At 45.8% G+C, this 18,083-nt stretch overlaps 1 protein-coding gene across 3 annotated transcripts in view; it reads left to right on the top strand.

Annotated features, from left to right (window-relative positions):
* The window catches only part of PPT2 (palmitoyl-protein thioesterase 2), a 53,011-nt gene that overhangs the window by 12,026 nt on the left and 22,902 nt on the right, over positions 1-18,083 (top strand). The window lies entirely within an intron of this gene.

Below are 18,083 nucleotides of genomic sequence, written 5' to 3'. Positions count from 1 at the left end.
GCCTTCTGGGGGTTCCCTCACTGCCAGAAGTGTAGGTACAGGGAACCAGGCAGAGGGCCTTCTCGGGTGGAATGCCCTCTCATCAGATGTCAGGGAAATAAACAACTATCTGACTTTTAGAAGACATCTGAAGGCAGCCCTGTTTAGGAAAGTTTTTAATGTTTGATGTTTTATCTGTTAATGGAGAAATTTGAGGGCTCCCTTGTGCAAAAAACAAGGACACCAACCAGGAATACCAGAGCAAAACAGCAGCCAGTAGGCTTGGTCTTTATTGAAGACTGTCTTGACAGGACTCCTACCTACCACAAGATGGAACAAGATGGAAGCACAGAACAAAAGAGCCCCCAAACTTTTATTAGCTGCTAATCCCCATGTTACACCCTCCCAAACTACATCACTTATACATCAAGGTTACATCGTGTAAGGGGAGGTCTGGTGGCAGTAATCTGAGCATCCTGGACCCTGCCCCATGGTTCCCCTTCCCCTCCACCAAACACCCATCAAGTGTAACAAAAGAGATATTTACATTTCCCTGTTTCCCAGCCAAGTTAATCATACCCTTTTGTCTTCATCTGGGTTAGTTATTTCTGGAATGGCTACCTGTCTGGCACTCAGGTATCAGGATGCCAGGGATTATCACTCAGGCAGAGGGGCTGCTGAGTAGCTGAGCTCACATGTCTATATGAATTTCTGATGTTTTCCCTGTGAGCCAGTACATAGATACATCTATCAGTGAATTCTTACATTTGGTATCTTGCAGCAAAGGCCCTTTGAATAGATAGGAAGAAACTGTGATGAAGTGTTTTGTGGGGAGAAATCACAAAAGTCACAAAAGCGATTGTGCTGATTTTGGTAGTGGGCTGCATGTGCATGATATCTGCTGGAGGGGCAACCCCCCTGAACCTGTACATAAATTTCTGCAACATATCACTTTTTATCATTATTAATAATATTCTGCTGGGAGCTGCCCTGAGTGACTGGGGAAATAAACACGATTGTTGTTGGCTGGGGAAATAAACATGATTGTTGTTGTTGTTGTTGTTGTTATTGCTGATGGTCTTGGTAGACCACTTAGAGAGCAATCTTAAAACCATTTACCTGGGAATAAGCCTGGCTTCCTTTTCTGTAACCTTCTCCAGCTTGGAGGGCCACACCCTATTGTGCGCAACCTTCAGGGGGCCACATAGACACGGTGGGTGATGCCAAAAACGCTCTACTCTCCATTCAAACAAGTAAAGAGGGATTATCGAAGATCAAAGATGTATTCCTTCCAGGTATAGTCGGTAGAGGAAGAAGCCAGTGGGAGAGGCAAGTTGTACAAAGTCTCAAGGGCCAGATAGGCAGGCCTGGAGGGCCGCGTCAGACACCCACCCACACCCTGGCTTTGAGGTTCCCCATGCCTTGTGCTCTGTAATCCTTTGCCTGGTGCCCTTTCTCCTTCTGCAGTTACGGAAGAAGTTTACCTGGTCACTGTGTGACTTTTTATAAATCTCTGTTATGATCTGTTTAACTGCCGGGAGTTCTTCTGCGTTCTGTCTTCTGCGTTCTTCTCAGGCTTTTGTTCCTGTGGCTGGGGGTTGTGCAGTAACTTTAATTGGAGGGTGAGTCACCGAGGTTGGCAACATGGCCAGATGCCAGCAAGAAAGCAATTATAAGGGAGCAGAGAGGAAGCTCTCTCTGTCTCTCTGTCCCAGAGGACTGGCTGCTGAGGCCACAAGGGCAAATGGGTGGCAGAATAGAATCATGCCTTGGAAGGGGGCCCTGGGGTCATCTATTCCAACCCCTGGCTATACAGTGGTACCTCGGGTTACATATGCTTCAGGTTACATACGCTTCAGGTTACAGACTTTGCTAACACAGAAATAGTACCTCGGGTTAAGAACTTTGCTTCAGGATGAGAACAGAAATTGTGCTCTGGCGGCGCGGCGGCAGCAGGAGGCCCCATTAGCTAAAGTGGTGTTTCAGGTTAAAAACAGTTTCAGGTTAAGAACGGACCTCCAGAACGAATTAAGTACTTAACCCGAGGTACCACTGTGCTGGAATCTCGGCTAAACCATCCATGACAGGTTAAAAACCTCAGCTTAAAAACCTCCAACCAGTGTAGGAAGCTCAGGTTTAAAAGCTAATTGTCAAGGGACACCTTAGGTTACGGTCACCACAGCAGAATGTCTAGGCGCCTTTCTCTCCCCCGCCCCCCAAATGAAATTTATTATTGATATTTATTTGCTTGGAAGCAAGCCCCCGCCACCTCCAGAGGGGCTTTCTTACCCTCGAGAAAGTGCGCCGCGGATTGCAGCTCTCGCAGCAGCGCAGAAGCAAGGTTTGCTGCCCCGTGAGCTAGCTGATCCGCAGGGCAGGGCAGGAGCAGAAGGCCACGGGTGCCGAGTCGTGCCTGACATTGGGGGGGGGTGTCTGTGACATTAGGCATGCAGCGCACATGATGTCACGAGCATTGCATGTTCCATGTGTGATGGCTGTCGCATCAGGAGAGGCCGACCAAGTCTGTGTGGCATCTCTCAACACTGCCCGGCCTGGCATGACATCCAGGAGAAGCCCTGCAGAAGAAGAGTTTGGATTTGATATCCCGCTTTATCACGACCCGAAGGAGTCTCAAAGCGGCTAACATTCTCCTTTCCCTTCCTCCCCCACAACAAACACTCTGTGAGGTGAGTGGGGCTGAGAGACTTCAGAGAAGTGTGACTAGCCCAAGGTCACCCAGCAGTTGCGTGTGGAGGAGCGGAGACGCGAACCTGGTTCACCAGATTACGAGACTACCGCTCTTAACCACTACACCACACTGGCAGTCAGGGACAACATCCTGCCAGGCCTCCTCAGCTCCCTCAGGATATGTGGGGGGGGGCTGCCCCATCCCATCAGATATTGAGGGGGCTGTAGAGGCCTCAACCCCATGGGGTTGGCACCCCGGCACAAGACATGTCTTTTGAGTGCAGTGCCTCAGCACCCCCTAGCCAGATGGAGATGTCAGTCGCATCCAGAGATCTACCTGAAGGAGCATCTCCACCCCCATCATTCTGCCCGGACACTGAGGTCCAGCTCCAAGGGCCTTCTGGCGGTTCCCTCCCTGCGAGAAGTGAGGTCACAGGGAACCAGGCAGAGGGCCTTCTTGGTAGTGGCGCCCGCCCTGTGGAACGCCCTCCCTTCAGGTGTCAAGGAAATAAACAACTGTCTGACTTTTAGAAGATATCTGAAGGCAGCCCTGTTTAGGGAAGTTGTTAATGTTTGATGTTTTATTGTGTTTTTTAAATATTCTGTTGGAAGCCGCCCAGAGTGACTGGGCAAACCCCGTACTAAGAATCATTTTACAGACTTACGATTCCAATCGACGGTAGTGTCTGGTTGGTACGGCAAAGTACTGTACAGTGGATGCTTGGGTTGCGAACGTGATCCGTGCGGGAGGCATGTTCGCAACCCACAGCATTCGCAACCCACAGGGCTGCGTCTGCACACACACGGGTCGCGATTCGGCACTTCTGCGCATTCATGAGCTCCGAAACCCGGAAGTAACCCATTCCGGTACTTCCGGGTTCGGCGCGGTGCACAACCCGAAAACACATAACCTGAAGCATGTGTAACCCGAGGTATGACTACAAGGAGAGACTTTGTCTGTGTGGGCAACCTTGCGTAGAGGAACTGTACCACTCTTTATTGCAATGCCCGCTATATATAGAACCAAGAGACCGAATTATAAAACCCCTGCTTACAAATGGAACACACCCAAACAGGGCGGAAAGGGTGAAATGGCTGCTGAGTGATACTGATGACTTCGTAACTTATAAAGTAGCACTATATACGTTGGCAGATAAGAAGATCACGAGAAAAGAACTACATAAAATAGCGGTCAGTTGCAAAGGTGATTCGGACATTTAAGCTGGCACTTTCTACCTGAGACTGGGCAAACCCAGTCAGGTGGGCACGGTATAAATAATAACTTGTTGTTGTTATGTTGTTGTTATTTGCACGTGGTTGCAACATGACCCCTGGGGATTTTGAATACAGTGGTGCCTCGGGTTAAGTACTTAATTCGTTCTGGTGGTCCGTTCTTAACCTGAAACTGTTCTTAACCTGAAGCACCACTTTAGCTAATGGGGCCTCCCGCTGCTGCCGCCACGCAATTTCTGTTCTCATCCTGAAGCAAAGTTCTTAACCCAAGGTACTATTTCTGGGTTAGCAGAGTCTGTAACCTGAAGCGTTTGTAACCTGAAACATATGTAACCTGAGGTACCACTGTACTGCCTCCGACGAAGGAGAGTCTACCAACTTCCAAGGGAGTCCATTCCTAAGTCGAGCAGCACAGGTTTTTCTGTAAAACTCTGTCAGGGGTAGCGAATCCACACAACTCCCACCAGCCACAGCTAGCATGCCCATGGGTCAGGGCTGATGGGAGTTGTAGTTCCACAGCATCTGGAGTTTCCCACCCCTGCTTTTACGATGCTGAGAGAAGACTGACGTTTTTACGAGGGCAGTCAAGATATTGCACATGATAATAACAATAATACATTTTTATTTATACCCCGCCCTTCCCGGTTCAGAAAACCAGGCTCAGGTTGTTAGGGCGGCTAACAACAAATTTAGAACACTTAATTGATGCAACAAAAAACAGCATAAAGTACAGTATAAAACGTGAATAACAATACAGTAAATTCAGAATTCAAAAATCAATTTAGGGGGGAAATCCATCCAATAAACATTAGATGATCACCAGGGCTAGCTGGCTGAATTAGTCCTACTTGGGCCAGCGAGGAGACCGGGGAGAATTAGCTGTGGGATCCCAGAGCGGGTAATCTTCATAAAAAGGGGAGAGGGAGGGAAGGAAGGGGAATAAAAGATCAGGCTAAGTTCAAAGACATGAGCATGCATGTCTGTCTGATATTCCGCCCAAATATGTATATAAAGTAAGGTAAAGGGACCCCTGACCATTAGGTCCAGTCGTGACCGACTCTGGGGTTGCGGCGCTCATCTCGCTTTATTGGCCGAGGGAGCCGGCGTACAGCTTCCGGGTCATGTGGCCAGCATGACTAAGCCGCTTCTGGCGAACCAGAGCAGCGCACAGAAACACCGTTTACCTTCCCGCCGGAGCAGTACCTATTTATCTACTTGCACTTTGACGTGCTTTCAAACTGCTAGGTTGGCAGGAGCAGGGACCGAGCAACGGGAGCTCACCCCGTCGCGGGGATTCGAACCTCCGACGTTCTCATCGGCAAGTCCTAGGCTCTGTGGTTTAACCCACAGCACCACCCGCGTCCCACATATAAAGTAGATCAGCCAATTATAATATTAGCTAATCATAATATTAATTAGCTTCATTCTGTGCAAAGAAGGGAAAGAAGAGGCTACCGCTTTAGCTGGGTAATCTTATTTCTGCGCAGTCCCCTATGTAAAGCAAGCTCGCAACTGATAACATGTCTCTCTGTACTTTATTTGCACTAGATTGCAGTCGCACTTCTTTTACGAGGTTTTAAAGACAAGGACGGGGTTGAGGAGTGAAGGTCAGCAAAATGCACGAGAGAGCCTGCCCTCTTCCCGTCCAATCGCTGACTGCCTTTTACCCAGCGGGGGAGGGGAAGGCACTCTGTGCATGTTCAGAGCAGCCCCTTTTTTGTGCACAGGGAGCTGGAGAGGGGTATTGGCAGGTAGAGCAAGTGGAGGCGAGCAGAAACGCACACACCCTCCCAAGTAATTAGAAAAGCAGCTCAGGTTTGCCAAAGGGCTGGGGAACAAATCTAGACTCCTGTGCTATTTGGGGCGGTTTTTGTACATTACGCTAAACCGAACAGGCTGGACTCAAGACTTGCTTCTGGCTCCTTGGCAATTATGGACGCTAGACTGAAGGGTCAGAGGCTCTCGTGATTGAGAGTGAGGGAATTCAATTACAGTGGTACCTCGGGTTACATACGCTTCAGGTTACAGACGCTTCAGGTTACAGACTCTGCTAACCCGGAAATATTACCTCAGGTTAAGAACTTTGCTTCAGGATGAGAACATAAATTGTGCTCCGGCAGCGTGGCAGCAGCGGGAGGCCCCATTAACTAAAGTGGTACCTCAGGTTAAGAACAGTTTCAGGTTAAGAACGGACCTCCGGAACGAATTAAGTACTTAACCCGAGGTACCACAGTATCTTTATGCAGGTTCTTGGGTGGTGTTTAATATTATAGAGCAGAAAAGGCCTTCAACAATTGAAGAAAGTCTCCGTCATTATGGAGGCATCCTTTGTAGCTTTATTAAGCACTGCAGGAAATTTTCTTAGAAAGTGTGTTTTTCTTTGGTTTTTGAAAGTTCTCTAACACGTCAATAAATAAACCAACTAGAACAAATGGTGAGGTAGCGCTGCTCAGTAGTTACCTTCATTACTGTGCTTTTCACTTGCCTTAGCTTAGGTTGCGTCCACACCCTAATCTTAAGGCACACAAATTTCGCAAACTGTCCTGGGCACTGCAGTTTATCTCTTAAGGTAAAGGGACCCCTGACCATTAGGTCCAGTCGTGACTGACTCTGGGATTGAGGCGCTCATCTCGCTTTATTTTCCGAGGGAGCCGGCGTACAGCTTCCGGGTCATGTGGCCAGCATGACTAAGCTGCTTCTGGCGAACCAGAGCAGCTCACGGAAACGCTGTTTACCTTCCCGCCGGAGTGGTACCTATTTATCTTCTTGCACTTTGACGTGCTTTCGAACTGCTAGGTTGGCAGGAGCAGGGACCGAACAACGGGAGCTCACCCCGTTGCGGGGATTCGAACTGCCGACCTTCTGATCGGCAAGTTCTAGGCTCTGTGGTTTAACCCACAGCGCCACCCGTGTCCCACATTAGTCCTACACCCCGCCTTTTAGCACTTTTCATTACAAGTTGAGTGCTAAAAACAGTTTTTCTTCCTGGCAGGCCCATGCAGAGGCAGGTGACAGCCTCTTTCCCCTGAGCCTCTGATGGCTGAGTGGTTGGCCTATTGTTCTTTTGTTTTGTTTTAGTTTATAACTTTATTCTTTCAAGACTCCTGCCCCAGGCCTCAGACAAGTTCTGTACAGGCCTGACTTCATGCATTTATACAATCCTTTTTTTTAGAATCGCCTTTTGGCCCCTCTCCTGCTGAGTCGGCTCGCAGGCACACCTTTAAAATACAGCGCTCTTTTCAAAATAATAAATGGGAACGCAGAGAGCCAAAAACCTAGAGTCGACTGGTGGGTGCTAGTTCTTTATTTGCAGGGTCTGTTTCCAAGTGGGGGCCATTCAGAGATGGGCAGCCTGAGGTCTCCAGCCCAGTGTGACTGATCCGAATTTATTAATTGACATCACACCCTTTCTCTCTTTTTTTAAAAAAATAATTTATGCTTTTCAAGTTTATGCATTTCATTAATTTTACAACCATTTCGACATTTCTAAACTTGACTTCCTTCCCCCTCTTCCTGCGGTTCCTTAAATTTATTTTTAGTATCTTCTGCATATCCAAATTGACCTAATTTGCTCATTTATTCATCTTCTTTAAATATATACAGTGGTACCTCGGGTTAAGTACTTAATTTGTCACGGAGGTCCGTTCTTAACCTGAAACTGTTCTTAACCTGAAGCACCACTTTAGCTAATGGGGCCTCCTGCTGCTGCCGCGCCGCCAGAGCACGATTTCTGTTCTCATCCTGAAGCAAAGTTCTTAACCTGAAGCACTATTTCTGGGTTAGCAGAGTCTGTAACCTGAAGCGTATGTAACCTGAAGCGTATGTAACCCAAGGTACCACTGTACTCCTAAAAAACTGCAGGTTATTACAATAATCCTGCCAATGTTTTTATCTGTTTACAGTTTATCTGTAAATATTCAATAATCCATTTCCATTCTTTTATGAAAAGTTTGTTATATTGATTTCTTATTCTTCCGGCAACTTTTGCCATTTCTGCATATTCCATAAGTTTTTGTATCCGTTCTTCCTTTGCTGGAACTTCTTCTTCTTTCCATTTTGGGGCAAGTAACATTCTTGCCACTGTAGTCACATAGATCAATAAGTTTCTATACAATATAAATAGTTCTGTCCCTATAATTCCCAAAAGAAAAGCTTCTGGGTTGTTGTTTTTTACAAAGGTTATTTTAAACACCCTTTTCAGTTCACTATATATCATCCCCCCTCTTTCTTTTTTCCATTTCTCCTTCTGTGATGAAACTCCTATTTGGGGACTTCCCTGGCTTTTTTCTGGCCCATGTAGGACCAGTCTGAATAGTTAGCCTTGGTGAAGACTTGACGTTTTTCCCCCCAAAAAAGTTTCTACTGAAAGGAGGCTGCATTTTAATGTTGTATTTTAATCTTGTTTTTCAAGTTGTATTTCAATCAATTGTTTTATATCTGGTGTTAGCCGCCCTGAGCCTGGTCTTGGCTGGGGAGGGCGGGGTATAAATAAAATTTATTATTATTATTATTATTATTATTATTATTATTTATTTCCCAGTAGGCTTTAACCTACCACATATGATAAAAAGAACCTTCTTTCTCTTTACATTTCCAACACCGAATCACACCTTTTATCCAAGGCGCTCAATGTGGCGTATGCAATTCCTCCCATTGCGACATTTACTGTGAGGTAAACTGAGAGAGGCAGTGACTGGCCCAAGGTCACCCAGAGAACTTTGTGGCCGAGCAGGGATTTGAACTCAAGACTCTCCTGTATCCTGCTCTAGCCACTGCCCTTCCTGTGCTCCTCAGTGCAGTGAACAAACACCCCAGGGCCAGAACACCTGAGGGAGCTTCTATCTCCACCTCCTTGTGTTGCTACTGGCTGAAAGGAGGAGGCTGGACCAGGAGGCGTCCTCATAATCTCCAGAAACTGGGAAGGTGGCCAGAAGGACCGGCCACTGGGGCGAGGCCTCTCTGAGCAAGCAGTTCCCGATTCAGGAGTGTGTCATCCACACAGCCTTCGGCCAGGTAAGGGCTCAGGGATAACTAAAGCCCAGGATCTGGGGCGCCTTCCTCCTTGGAAGCAAGGCAACCCACTCCTTGAAACTCGAGTGGGGCATCTGCTGCATCTCTGAAGCCACCTGCCGCCTTTCCTGAGAGATGCTAATAGGGGAGGTGCTGGAAATCCAGGTTTGCAGGCAAAAGAGGGGCAGATGTGGACTTTCAGATGTTGTTGGACTACAACTCCCATCGTCCCTGATGGTTGGCGGACCTGCTTGGGGTGGAGGACCAGAGACCCCTCTGCTTTTGGCTGAGAAACCGCAGCCTTTGTTGCGGAAGCTTGCTCTCCTCAGGTGAAGTGCCAAATGTTTTGCGCCATGACTCAGCGGTGAGGGATTCTGCACGTGCTTGGGTGAATTTTTATTTACGGCCTCTGCCCAGTATACCTGAAGGAGCATCTCCGCCCCATCGTTCAGCCCTGAGGGCCTTCTGGCAGTTCCCTCACTGTGAGAAGTGAGGTTACAGGCAGAGGGCCTTCTCGGTAGTGGCACCCACCCTGTGGAATGCCCTCCCTCCAGATGTCAAGGAAATAAACAACTGTCTGACTTTTAGAAGATATCTGAAGGCAGCCCTGTTTGGGGAAGTTTTTAATGTTTGATGTTTTATTGTGTTTTTAATATTCTGTTGGGAGTCGTCCAGAGTGGCTGAGGAAACCCAGCCTGATGGGTGGGGTATAGATAATAAATTATTATTATTATTATTATTATTATTATTATTATTATTATTACTACTGCTACTACTACTACTTGTATCTTCAAAACAGGTTCCAGTTCTGAGTGCCGGGCTCCAGCTTTTAAGTCTTGCACTTATCTAGCAGTTGTGCTTGTTTGTTTGACTGATTATCTTTAATTATTATTATATCAATATCCCTTCCTTTCTTCCAAGCAGCTCAAGGTGGCGTAAATGGTTCTCCTCACGCCTCGATTAATTTCCAAAACAACTCTGTGAGGTAGATTGGACCGAGAGGCAGTGACCAAGGGCACCCAGTGAGCTTGATGGGCGAGTGGGAATTTGAACCCCAGTCTGCCAGGTTCTAGTTTGGTGCACTCTAACCACTGCACCACACTATCTCTAGGACAGCAAACATCTCTCTCCCTCCCTGCCCCCTTTATTCTTGAGACAACCTTACACATGGCACGGCTTAGTCTCTAAGAAGCTGGTGGGCTCAGGGACTATCCAGTGAGCGTCGTGTCTGAATGGGGAGTTGAGCCCATCTTTCTCTGTTTGGATACCTCAATGTGGCTAGGAGCTCCTCAGAATGGAGGGAGTCTGAACTCAAATTTCCCACTTGGCTGTCAAACTGGATAACCCCAAGCCAGTATAACTCTCCCCTTCTCCCTCTTTCCACTGAACCTACCTCGCAGGATTGTTGTAAGGATAAAATGGGGGGAACAAATAATTGTACCCACCTTATTGTGCTTTTTCTGTTGGTGTAAGCCAGGGGTAGGCAACTTAAGGTCCGGGAGCCTAATCACCACCTCAGTTCGGCCCGCGGACGGTTTGGGAATCAGCATGTTTTTACATGAGTAGAACGTGTGCTTTTATTTAAAATGCAGCTCTGGGTTATTTGTGGGGCCTGCCTGATGTTTTTACATGAGTAGGACGTGTGCTTTTATTTAAAATGCATCTCTGGGTTATTTGTGGGGCAAAGGAATTCATTCTCTCCCCCCCCCATATAGTCCGGCCCACCACATGGTCTGAGGGACGGTGGACCGGCCCCCTGCTGAAAAAGGTTGCTGACCCCTGGTGTAAGCACTCCTTTTCTGTTCTTTCTGGGGAAAAGCAGGTCTATGCAATGGTTTCTAAAGAGGTGCGAGTGTAAATTTGTAATTCGGGGGGAGGGCAGGGTTGTAGGCCATTGCAACTGACTGCAATGCCCCCCTTGTGAGCGCTGGGTGGTGGTGATTATAATAAAAGGCCGTTGTTTTCAGTTCTTTGTAACCTAGTTTTGCAAATCGCCTAGTATTGTCAAGGCTCAGTATTTTTGGCTTTGAGAAATAATCTGCAATGCAAATGTGTTCAGCCTCTGGAAGCCTGGCCTCTTTTTCACCTATTTACACACACACACACACACACACACACACGCGCGCGCCTGTGAGTCTGCTACTGCTGTATTCCCCCTGGTGAAGGGTTCTGTGAAATGCAGAAGTTTGCATGTGCCAATGGCAAAGTATGCTGGCCCAGTTAGAAGGCACCGGCTTCTGAATCTCAGATGTCTTCAGCAGGTGCCCAAAAGACAAGAGAGACGGTGTTTGCAACAGAGGTGGTAACTGCAGGTGACCTTCACCTGGGAGTGCTGTTTATGTCCCAAGCTGTTTAGGTCTTCCTACACCAAAACAAGCACCTTGAGCTTCACCTGCTCACTGCTTGTCAGCCTGTGCAATTCTCTCAACAGTGGGATGGCATTGCTGGCAATCTCCCTCCTCAACAGTGTTAGGTAAAGGTAAAGGGACCCCTGACCATTAGGTCCAGTCATGGCCGACTCTGGGCTTGCGGCACTCATCTCACTTTATTGGCCGAGGGAGCCAGCATACAGCTTCCGGGTCATGTAGCTAGCATGACTAAGCCGCTTCTGGCGAACCAGAGCAGCACACGGAAACGCCGTTTACCTTCCCGCCGGAGCGGTACCTATTTATCTACTTGCACTTTGACGTGCTTTCAAACTGCTAGGTTGGCAGGAGCAGGGACTGAGCAACAGGAGCTCACCCCGTCATGGGGATTCGAACCGCCGACCTTCTGATCGGCAAGTCCTAGGCTCTGTAGTTTAACCCACAGCGCCACCCCGCGTCCCAACACTCAGCTATATAAACTAATCACTAAATGGCACCTTTAACCTACGTTACGGTTGCCGCAGCAGAAAGTCTAGGCGTCATTTTTTTTTTTTTGGCAACGAATTTTTATTCTTATTCTTATTCCTATTCTTAATAACTCCATTTCTTTTCTTTTTTTTAAAAGATATTTATTAAAGTTTCAACATATTACAAAAATAAGAGAAAAGAGAAAGAGAAAAAGAGAAAAAAAGAAAAAGAAAAAAGAGAAAATGAACATACAAAGTAAAAACAATTAAAAACAGATCAGACTTTCCATATCTTATCTTTCATTTGCTTGTTTCCCTGACCTCCTCACACCTCCCTTTTTTGTTTTCCAGTTCAATTAGTTAATTCAGCAAATCCTTTCCCTCTTTGATTTTATCTTAATCTTTTATCTTAATATATTATAACTTTAGATTATCACCTGTTAACCATCCATTTTTACATATTCCTTTATAACATTGCTACTAAAAACCACTTAACTTCAATCCAACATCATTCTAACATTCATTAATTTTGCAGTATTTCTGTAGATAGTCTTTAAATTTCTTCCAATCTTCTTCCACCGACTCTTCTCCCTGGTCTCGGATTCTGCCGGTCACTTCCGCCAGTTCCATATAGTCCATCACCTTCATCTGCCATTCTTCCAGAGTGGGTAAATCTTGTGTCTTCCAATACTTTGCAATAAGTATTCTTGCTGCTGTTGTAGCATACATAAAGAAAGTTCTATCCTTCTTTGACACCAATTGGCCAACCACGCCCAGGAGAAAGGCCTCTGGTTTCTTCAGAAAGGTATATTTAAATACCTTTTTCATTTCATTATAAATCATCTCCCAGAAAGCCTTAATCCTTGGGCATGTCCACCAAAGGTGAAAGAATGTACCTTCAGTTTCTTTACATTTCCAACATTTATTATCGGGCAAATGATAGATTTTTGCAAGCTTGACTGGTGTCATGTACCACCTGTATATCATTTTCATAATATTCTCTCTTAAGGCATTACATGCCGTGAACTTCATACCTGTGGTCCATAACTGTTCCCAGTCAGCCATCATTATGTTATGTCCAACATCTTGTGCCCATTTAATCATAGCAGATTTCACCGTTTCATCCTGAGTATTCCATTTCAACAGCAAGTTATACATCTTTGACAAAATCTTAGTTTTGGGATCTAACAGTTCTGTTTCCAATTTTGATTTTTCCACCTGGAAGCCAATTTTCTTGTCCAAATTATATGCCTCCATTATCTGATAATAATGAAGCCAATCTCGCACTTTATTTTTTAGTTTTTCAAAACTCTGCAATTTCAATTTGTCTCCAATAACTCCATTTCTACAAAGCTTTATATTTTAAAGGGGGAAAAAAATCTTCCAAGCAGTTTTCAACACGTTAAAACATCAAAGAAAACAATCCAGGAAAAAGAAAACAAATGCAAGCTTCAATGAAAATGTTTCAGATCCTTTTCTAAGTGACATTTTGCTTTCCCCATACGTCTTGAGTGACTTAATTTATAGAGCTGCCCCGTAGCAGGAGGACTCTAGGAAGACAGCATGGTGTAATGGTTAGAGAGTCAAACTAGGACCTGGGAGATCAGGGTTCAAATCCCTACTCTGTCAGGAAGCTCACTGGGTGACCTTGGAGTCAGTGACAGTCTCTAAGCCCACCTCAAAGTGTCCTTGTGGGGATTAACTGAAGGTTAATCCTTGGAGAAAAAGATGTGATATAAATGCAATAAATAAACTCTTCTGTTTACCTGTTCGAGAAAGCTGGAGGGGCTAGCCAGATGGAAATGTCTTTTGCCAAACTGTCATCCAGAAACCTTCATCATACACCTGGCGAATACCCCAGTGAGCAGTGGTTAGAGTGCCATTACAGTGGTACCTTGGTTCTCAAATGCCTTGGTACTCAAACAGCTTGGAACCCAAACACGGCAAACCCGGAAGTAAGTGTTCCGGTTTGCGAACTTTTTTTGGAAGCCGAACGTGCTCCGTTTTGAGTGTTACGCTTCCGTTTTGAGGTCTGTCTGTTTTTGCTATTTATTTTGCGTTTTTGTTTTTGTGGCGCTTGTTTCTGTTTTTGTGACTGTGTGGAACCCAGTTCAGCTACTGACTGACTGATTGTGTGACTGCAGTACATTGCTTATTGCTTTCATTTTAGGGATCAATGGTCTCATTAGATAGTAAAATTCATGTTAAATTGCTGTTTTAGGGTTTTTTTTAAAAAGTCTGGAATGGATTAATCCGTTTTGCATTACTTTCTATGGGGAAGCGTGCCTTGGTTTTGGAATGCTTTGGTTTTGGAACGGACTTCCAGAACGGATTAAGTTTGAGAACCAAGGTACCACTGTATAGGGTTGCCATACATCCAGAATACCCAAAATACTGTAGTCGGAAGCAGTGTCAGGGCAAAAATATCCAGGAAATCTGGATGTATAGCAAGCCCTGTCTATTCAAAAGAGCTAAAAAATTGCATTTTTTTTTTGAGGGGGGGGAAATATGAAATATGGCAACCTTAATCTAGGGCTACACCCAGAGTTGCCCCTCTATGGCTGAGGAGACCCAAAGTACAAATCCTCACCCAGCCAGAAAGCTCACTGGGTGACTTTGAACCATTTGCACACTCGGCTTAGTCTATCCCGCAGGGTTGTTGTGAAGACAAAAGGCGGAAGAGAAAGAACTACGCGTACTACCCAGAACTGCCTGGAGAAAGAAGCAGGATATTAAGCCAGGCTGAATCTTGAGTCTGTTTGGTTTAAAGATCTGAATCTCGCTCACCTGATGGAATGCGTTTTTCTTGTATGCTTATAAAATATTGGCTGCTTAGCCACCCTTTTCATATGGAAGGATTTTTCTGAGAATCGGTTCTCTGGCTCTGTCTTCCCATCACAATCTGTGATAGTTTCCTTTTTAGTGTGGATCACACCGTATGTTTACTTAGGGAGCGGTGGATTTCTGTGCCAAATTTTAAATCGTGGGAAGAGCTAGTTAGTTATTCAGATGACAAGAGAGGAAGAGGGCGCAACAGATTAAAACAGCAATTTTAAATTCATACGCATGTGTATGTAATGGGCGTGCAAGACTGTCGTGCCGTCCTCTTTGGTGTGAAAATATACAACTGCTTGACTGTCTGAACCTACTGTAGGTGCACAACAAATTTGCATCTCTGTGACGAAACTGCTGGCTGATCGCGCAAACTTTGACCTTATTTGCCTTCCAGGTGGGAGGGGCACCGGCATTAGAGAAATGTATATGCTAATGTAATGCATCTTAGGATCTCTGCTTGCATTCCTGCAGTTGCCTGGTTTGTGAGGGAAGAGGACAACAAATAGGTTTTTAAAATTATAATTATGGGGCAAATTGCAGACTACTCCTGGGCCTCAGACACGTGAGAATGCCAGGGTTGAAAGATTTCACAGTGAAAGCAGAGCTGATTGATCTGGCTTCTAGAAAGACCCTTTTTTTGCGGTGCTGATTGGTAAAAATGCCAGTGTAGGGTTCAGGATGAAGGGCCTTTTCAGTGGTGGCACTGCATACCCAATGAGACACACCTGGCCACCTCTCTCCAATCTTTTAGATGACAGGCAAAGACACCTCTCTTCTGCTCAGCTTTTCATAGAATAATAGAATTGTAGAGTTGGAATTGTAGAGTTGTTTATCAGCTCCATCTGGTACGCAGGCTGAGACCCTACCTGCCCACGGACTCTCTTGCCAGAGTGGTGCATGCTCTAGTTATCTCTCGCTTGGACTACTGCAATGCGCTCTACGTGGGGCTACCTTTGAAGGTGACCCGGAAACGACAACTAATCCAGAATGCGGCAGCTAGATTGGTGACTGGGAGTGGCTGCCGAGACCACATAACACCGGTCCTGAGAGATCTGCATTGGCTCCCAGTACGTTTCCGAGCACAATTCAAAGTGTTGGTGCTGACCTTTAAAGCCCTAAATGGCCTCGGTCCTGTATACCTGAAGGAGCGTCTCCACCCCCATTGTTCTGCCCGGATACTGAGGTCCAGCTCTGAGGGCCTTCTGGCGGTTCCCTCGCTGCGAGAAGCCAAGTTACAGGGAACCAGGCAGAGGGCCTTCTCGGTAGTGGCACCCGCCCTGTGGAACGCCCTCCCATCAGATGTCAAAGAGAAAAACAATTACCAGACTTTTAGAAGACATCTGAAGGCAGCCATGGTTAGGGAAGCTTTTAATGTTTAATAGGTTATTGTATTTTAATATTCTGTTGGAAGCCACCCAGAGTGGCTGGGGAAACCCAGCCAGATGGGTGGGGTATAAATAAATTATTATTATTATTATTATTATTATTATTATTATGGGGCCCCAATGGTCATCTAGTCCAACCCCCTGAAATGCGAGAATCTCAACTCAAGCATCCCTGACAGGCGGCCATCCAACCTCGTGTTTCAAAAACCTCCAAGGAAGGAGAGTCCCATGAAGGAGAATTTTGGGAGGGGGTAGAATGGTTTGGAAAAATTTCAGTTTCCTTCAGTTGGCCTGTTGCTTTAAGTATGCTGCCCCGTGAGTTGAAATAGCTTTTATGAACTTCTTGTTTGTTTGATTTCGGTACACCTCCCAGCGACATAAGGGGAAGGGCAGCATGCAGATACTAATAATACAAGATAAATAGGTGATGTGTTAATGAGGATATGCTTCGTGTCGTTTTTCGTTCAATAAGAGCAATAATACCTAGTGAAACTGGAAAGGGCTGGCGCTTTATAATTTGTCTGCAGGAAGTCCCGGGTTCAGTTCCTGGCATCTGCACCAGGAAGGGCTGGGAATGTCCTCTGCCAGGAACCCTGGAGAGCTGCTGCCAGTCAGTGTAGGCTATACTGCGCTGATTCATGCTGAAGTGCTAAACTTGTATCTGGGCAGTACCATTTCAGTTTGCACGGACAGGGGAAATATCTCATGACTGCACTTAATGACTACAAAACATGAAATCCCTGCACACAGAGTGCTAGCATGCCAGGAAGAGGGCAGGCCAGAACCTTTCCCTCTGGCACCTAGATTTCATTGTAGACATAATTGTTTCTGTACATAGGAGCATTCGCTCCCTCGATTCCCTTGCCTGCAGTCTGAAGTGCTGCAGCCCAAGCACAGATTTGCTATTAAACTAAGTTTCACTCAAGGTAGACCTACTTAAATGAATGGACCTAACTTAGTCATGTCCGTTGATTTCAGTGTGTGTGCTTTGGGTAAAACGCAGTTTAATACCTTCCCAGGAAATTCTTATTCCATTAAAGAAAATGATCCTGGAACATTTTTACAACAGAAAAACTTAAAATGCAATCACATGAAAGCAGTGATGAAATAACATCTCCGTCCATCAAACCACTGGGTGGTTTTCAGTAAACTGCTGTCTCTTTCAACTCTCTGTTGTTGTTGTTGTTGTTTTTGTTGATAATAGTAATACTCCACCCATCCGGCTGGATTGCGGAATGGAGATAATGTTGCCTATTTTACAAGATGATGACATGCGAATAATCGAAAGCACTTTACAAACAAGATCTCTGGCAATAATAATAACTTTAGGGTGATATTTACCAGGGTTCACAAGGCCGTGTGTGGCAAATGGGAGGTGACAGGTTGCAGAACTTTTAAAGGCGTTGGCAGGATTTCTGGGTCATGACCCAGCAGAGAGAGGTGTGTGGGTTGAACAGGTCGTAGACTCATAGAATATGCAGGCTGTGTTCATAGGCCATGCTGAACCACAGTTTAGTGCTTTAGGCTGTGTTAGTACGTAATGCTAAGCCACAGTTTACTACTATGCAGCTGAGTCTCCATCAGTCGTGAGCAAAGAAGCATCAGGCTTGTGTTCTGCCATCTCCAGCTCCCATATGGCTTGTGCTAAGATTATATTGGATTTCGCTGAATCTCGCCTTAGCTTTACGGGCAAACCAGGTTTACTAAACCACTAGTCAGTTTGAACAACCTGGCTTCATAAACCCTGGTTTGAAGTTGGGCTTGTTAAGCAACCGAGGGCAGTTTGTTGCAAACCAGTACAGTGGTACCTCAGGTTACATACGCTTCAGGTTGCATACGCTTCAGGTTACAGACTCCGCTAACCCAGAAATAGTGCTTCAGGTTAAGAACTTTGCTTCAGGATGAGAACAGAAATCGTGCTCCAGCTGCGCAGTGGCAGCAGGAGGCCCCATTAGCTAAAGTGGTGCTTCAGGTTAAGAACAGTTTCAGGTTAAGAACAGACCTCCGGAACGAATTAAGTACTTAACCCGAGGTACCACTGTATTCCTGGTTCTTAATAATAATAATAATAATAATAATAATAATATTTTATTTATATCCCGCCCTCCCCAGCCAGAACC

Source organism: Podarcis pityusensis (assembly GCF_964106645.2).
Source record: "Podarcis pityusensis genome assembly, chromosome: 2".
Taxonomy (NCBI): domain Eukaryota; kingdom Metazoa; phylum Chordata; class Lepidosauria; order Squamata; family Lacertidae; genus Podarcis; species Podarcis pityusensis.
This window is presented reverse-complemented; position numbering and strand designations above follow the sequence as displayed.